This window comes from Benincasa hispida, chromosome 3 (assembly GCF_027475165.1).
Source record: "Benincasa hispida cultivar pf3 chromosome 3, pf3_genome.v1.1, whole genome shotgun sequence".
Classification (NCBI taxonomy): Eukaryota; Viridiplantae; Streptophyta; class Magnoliopsida; order Cucurbitales; family Cucurbitaceae; genus Benincasa; species Benincasa hispida.
In genome coordinates this window covers 61,462,732-61,469,334 of record NC_143480.1, presented here as the reverse complement: position 1 = coordinate 61,469,334, position 6,603 = coordinate 61,462,732, and positions in this window count along the sequence as shown.

Genomic DNA, 6,603 nt, shown 5'->3' with positions numbered 1-6,603 from the left:
TCGTAAGGCCTAGTTCCTGAGCCTGTAAGAAGAACCTCATATGGAATGGTCAGAGGACCGACGGATCTAGTTTTTGAGCCCACACGAGGTAGAGGTATGTGCATATAGGGAAATATGGCCAACTGTCTACTGTGTGTGAAAGGATAACAGAAAACGAATACTGTAAGCCTGAGGTTTGAATAGTGACCTCATGGTGTTGAAATGTTGTTAATGAGCCTTTACTCTTGAGGGTTAAAGAGACCCTATGTTACATTTACCACTCCCTGGGATTTTAGCTCATTCTTTTCTTTTATGTTTTCCTCCAGGTAGCAGAAGAGTCTAGGTTGTAGCTTGAAAACGAGATCTTCCACAAAATAAATTTCTTACTTAGTAGTTGGATGTGGGATGGAAAAAATGATTTGTAAAACCTATTTAACTGTACAAACTTTGTTTCTGACATTTGAATCTTAAAGTTAATTTATCTCTGGCTATGTTTGAAATAATGCTAAATCAGTTAAGGGTGGACAATAGGTATCACAAAAGAGTAGTATCTGCCATCCTCACACCTTCTTTCGGGTGAAAGAGGTAAGCTCGGGAGGGGGTGTGACTGTTAGGATTGGTGTCTTAATTCTCTCGGAGTCTCGTTGTTTTGTAATGATACACATTATTTGATGAATAAAATAATTGTTATTTAATTTTGGTATTTACTCATATCTAATAAACAAAGCTCCTTGGTTATCTTATGTGAACTTAAGCATGTATATGTGATATACAAGTGGATCATGTCTTAAGTGATAACCTAAATAGGTTTGTAGTATAAGGATTAAGGTGGGATACCTGATCATGGTGACATTACGGATACGGCTCGTTTTGTAGAAGTTTGTAAGTATTGTAAACTACTACAGATGGTACATCCTGACCATTCATGTGGAGACGTGCGAGCAGGAGTGTCCTATACAAAGAGTTTGTATAAGACTCGAACCACGAGATGACTAGACTCTGTATATCCATTGATACTAGAGACTTAGATCTCACCTAAATGACCATAGGTGACACAACTTCAATCCTGAGTGTTTTGGGAACTCCTGCCTTTAAGGGTGGTTCTTTGATTAGTATGGATGAGAGTAGCCAGATTACTAACTCAACATGCCTACCTTTTTGGAGACTTGTCTGATCTGGGAGCTGGGAACTCAATCCACAAGATGGAATTCACTTCTTTCCCGAAGCAGGGATAAGTAGAGAGATTGCTCCCTTAAGGGCTGATTTCCGGGCTTGAACATAATGGCCACAACTTCTCTTTGGAAGAGAGGACTCAGTCATAGTAGGAATATGACTTATGTTCATTAGAAGGATCAATGGTACTTAAGGAGTTAGATGTGACTACAAGGCCATAACGGTTATTGGCCCAGCTGTACTTACGAGCGATCTGTGAAGGGTTATCGCACTACTGATTGGTTAATATGGATACATAATATATTTATGATAAGAAGAGTTCAGCTGTCGGTCTTTAGTGGAGTGCCTGACAGTTAACGAATGGTGGATCTCGTGACTAGAGAGTTTAGTCAGTTATTCACGTACCGTTGGAGCTTCGAGCTATAGGTCCATAAGGCCCCCTTGGTAACTCAATGGATTCAGTTGAGGATTAGTTCTTGGTGTTGATTTGAAGTGTTCAAATTGACAAGAGGTAATTCGATTATATATGATATGATCGGTACGATGTATGAGATATATCTAGTGGAGGATTAATGTAAATGAGATTTACATTAAATACCATGGAATAGAAAAAGAACTATGGTTTATATGTTTCATGAGATGAAATATTAAAACTATAGATTATAAATGTAGTATGATAAGTTGGTTATCATTTATATTTGTAATAATATTAATTATTGGATAATTAAATCTTTTTCTCTAATAACCAATTGAGTGGGAGATTATTGGTGGTTCATGGTAACCGTGAGATAAAAGGAAAATTGTTTTCCTAATTTTAGTAATGTTGAATTTGTGATTTTTCTCTCGAAAAAGAAGTTTTCAAGTAAATATGATTTACTAAGTGATAGCTTGAGCGAGTTAGACGATTGTGTAGTGTTTTGTAGGCGACAGACATGGAACTAAGCGATGAGCTAAACAATCACTTAGCTTTTGCTAAACGATTGGGCATTGACCTATACGATAGGTTTCAATCATCTCCCATTTGCCCAATCGTGTACATGATTGTTGTTTCCTTCTTCTTCTGCCTCAAACCAAGTCCACATAGAGCCCACCCTCTGGATTCTCACACCGAGAATACAAGGTAGCCTTCTTGGTGTTGTCATACTCAACTCGACACTATCGAGGTTCTGTGGAGGCCGTTTGTGACCGAAGCGATCACTGAGGACGAGTGCATGGTGTTCATGCTGTGTAGAGGTCGTGTTGTTCGAGCATTCGAGGTTGTTGTGTTCGAGTGTTCGTGATCAAGGAGTGTGGAGATGGGTCTATAAATGTGTGTAGATTTCTCCTTGTTCATTTGTAGTTTTCATGCTGTAATTTCTGTAATGAATGCATAATCGTATGTTTCTGTTTTGGTTGTAATATGTAATGTTCATACATGATTGTAATTTGGAATGATCTATTCTGCTGCTCATGGAAATCCTCATGATCGATTTCCTTCAATTGGTATTAGAGCCAGGTTATTCTGATATTCCAAATTACAAGTCTGTTTTGAACTTCATTTTACAGTCGCAGTGGGTTTCTGAATTTGTGTTTAATCGTTAAGTGCATTTGTGGATGAAGTTGATGAATGTTTTGGGTTTAATTGCCTTTTGTTAAAGCTTTCTGGAATTACAAAGTGTTAATTTGTAAGAGCCTCTGTGTTTTTGGGCGTAATTAACTTGCAATCAAGTCTGTAATTCAAAGAGTTTGAGTTAGTCGAGTCGTTCGTGATGAAGTTTCGAAGCATGGAGATGCAGTTCTCAACAAAGAAGAAAACCAAGCATTGGTCGTATCGTGTAGCCTAAGGTAAACGGTCGTTGGGATTTAACTATGCGATCATTTAGATTTTTCTAAACGATCGTGTAGTATTTATTATACGATTATTTAGCTAATGCTAAGAGATGGGGTAAATCGTTTACTCTATCGCGTAGCGTTGGTTGCTCAACCGCTAGGTGCTAGAGATGGACGATCGTAGTGGGAGCATGTGATGCTCATCATTTAGTAAAAGGCGCATGTTAGATGATCGTGTAGTTACAAGCCTCATCGCTTAGTTACTACCTACACGATCGAGCGTATACCATACGAAGGCCTAGCTAAGTGATCACTTAGGTGATGGTGCTTTATGGCATCGTTTTTGTTTAGACGATCGCGGAAGGCGGGCGTTGTGTGAAGTGCGCTAAGCGATCACGTGCCTCAGGCTTCATCGCTTAGTAAAAGGACATGATCATGTAGTATTTGCTAAACGATCGTATAGTGCTTATATGCCAAAGTGGTTGACATATAGTTTAAAACCCACATTAGGTTGTGCAATTATTCATGCATCATGTATTATAATTGTTATAATTTAGCATGAAGAAATTACTTGAAAGCATGCACATGCATCATGAAATATAAGAGTTATATTTTGCATGCAGTGAGCATTATCATACATCATCTTTTTATTATAAGAGTTATAGTCTAAGGGTGAATGGAAGCATGTTTTGCTTGTTTCATTGCTATTTTGTATAAGTGTTATATAAAAAAAGTGGCAATGAATGGACAATGCATTGAGCATGACACTTAGGCTATGTATAAGCGTTATGAATGCTTTGCATGTGTTAGCTTAGCATTGTGGTTTTGGTTTCTGTTTATAGGTGTTATAAAGGAAATTAGACCTAAAATCAATAATTCAGAGTTGCATGTGGACTTAAGGTGAACTCAAGTTTTTTAAAAGGGTTTTAAAATTGGATTGAGGTAGACCTAAGTTTAAGTGGTTCTAAAGAGTTTAGTAACCTAGATTGATCTTTTAAAATCAGTTTAATAGGATTAAATTGGTTGGTATAAAAGATTAAATTTGTTGAAAATCTATCTATAAGGGACCTTTTGTCTAAGGCGGCTTCTGGCTAGACTGGGGTTCTTAAGTTGACGGAAACGTAACACCCCTACCTAGGAACCAACCTTGAAAGGTGAATTAGATAGACTTTCAACAAGCATGCGACGATTTGGTCAAAGACTCCGTTAAAGAGTATATAAGATGATGATCAAAAGTTGTTTTACTATCCAAGGTAAAAGTTACTCTTGAGCAAACCTAAAAGTCACTTAGTTAAAATCCTTAGCCGTGTTTTTTTTAAGTAAGCTAAACCCTAGGTTATAAAATACTCAATGGGATGAAGAGATGTATCTGATATGTCTATGATTCCACTCACGTTTCTCTCTATATGTCACATCGTGAGATTCATGCTTGACCTCATGGTACCTTGGGAGCATCCCTCTTCGGATGGTGTTTGCATGAATCAATATCAAGGTGGACAGAGAGAGTGTTTATAGTAAGTGGGTGTAGGGTGTGTGTCAACATGTCTTATGGTCTCTGTCATTGGTTCACACCGTGACATCATTCTGTACTCCTCGTGGAGCCCTGGGAGCGTTCCCCTTCGGATGGGTTTTGTGCAGTTGGTCAAGATCAAGGTGAACTCCAGAAATGGATAAGGTCGTTTTAGGTTTTGACCCAATCGGATTTTTTTTCCTTCGGATTGGCTTTTTGGGGTGAACCTCTAGGGCCTAAAATGGCGGGTCACACTTACGGGAGATTGTTAAATAAGTTAATGATCTCTTGGCCAAATCAATGATGGCTAGTCGTTATAGGAGCAAGAGTTGTTATAGTATTAATGACTGGTTGAGAACTTCTCAATTCAGAGGAGGATAATTGACTTCCCTTCGACGGCTTTTGTCCTAAAACTTTGAAGCATCATTGTGAAACTAGATGTCTCACGGGGTTCATATTAGTTTTGCTAAAACCTTATTGGATGTTGTTTTGTTTTACAACGGGTATTTGTTTAAAACCTAACGTAGGTCAATGTGTTTTTCTTTTCAACAACTCGTTGGTATTTTCGTTTAGTGATTTTAAAATGACCGACTATATACAGTGGAAAGAATCGTGAGAAACGTATTTCGTGGAAAACGACCTTAATCCCACTACTCTCCAAAATAGGAGACAAGATAGTAAATCTGATTTATTCGTCTTGGAGGCATGTTTGGTAGAGAATGATGATCCTTTCTGGATCCTTGATCTGGGTGCTACCAATCATGTCAGTTCCTCTTACCTAGGATTCAGTTCCTGGAAAACGTTGCCACAAGGAGAGATGACTCTTCGAGTCGGCACTGGTGAGGTTGTTTCAGCTATTGTTGTAGGCAGGCTGAAGTTATTTGTTGACAAGAAATGTTATCTATTACTGGATAATGTTTTTGTAGTTTGTCATATTAAGAGGAACTTAATCTTGGTTTCTTGTCTCATTGAACAAGGCTATACTGTCTCTTTTTCTGAGAATAAAGTGTTTATTTTCAAGAATGGAATGGAGATTGGTTATGGTTCAATGGAAAGTAACTTATATGTACTAAAGTCGTTAGTCATAAAAGCCTTGTTTAACACTAAAATGTTCAGTACGGCAATAACAGCTAAAAGACCAAAGGTTTCTCCTAAGGAAAACACCCATCTTTGGCATCTTAGGTTAGGTCGCATCAACCTCAATAGGATTGAGAAGTTGGTGAAAAGTAGACTTCTAAATAGTTTAGAAGAAAACTCCTTGCCGGTATGTGAATCATGCCTCGAAGGCAAGATGACCAAATAACCTTTTACTGGAAATGGTTACAGGGCCAAGGAAGTCTTGGAGCTTATACATTCAGACCTCTGTGGTTTGATAAATGTTAGAGCTCGGGATGGGTATGAATATTCATCTATTTCATAAATGATTATTCAAGATTCGGGTATCTCTATCTAATGCAACGTAAGTCTGAAGCCCTTGACAAGTTCAAGGAGTATAAGGTTGAAGTTGAAAACTTGTTAGGTAAGAAGATAAAAATACTACGATCTGATCGTGGTGGAGAGTATATGAACCTCCAATTCCAGAACTATATGATAGAACATGGGATTGTGTCCCAACTCTCGGCCCCTAGTACACCTCAGCAAAATGGTGTATCTGAAAGGAGAAACAGAACCTTATTGGACATGGTTTGGTCTATGATGAGTTATGCTCATCTTCCAGACTCGTTTTGGGGTTTTGCAGTACAGACTGCATGTTATATCCTAAACAACGTTCGCTCGAAAAGTGTTTCTAAAACACCTTTTGATTTATGGAGAGGCCGTAAACGTAATTTATGCTACTTCAGGATTTGGGGCTGTCCAGCACGTGCTAGCGACTAACCCAAAGAAATTGGAACCACGTTCGAGGGTTTGCCTCTTTGTAGGCTACCCTAAGGAAACGAGAGGTGGATACTTCTATGATCCAAGTGAGAATAAAGTGTTTTTTTTCTATAAATGCTATCTTCTTGGAAGAAGACCACATGAGGGATCATAAGCCACGAAGTAAGCTCATTTTACGTGAGATTTCTAGTGAGACTGAGACTGCTGAGGGTTCAACAAGAGTTGTTAAACAGGCCGACAGATTAACAAGAGTTGTT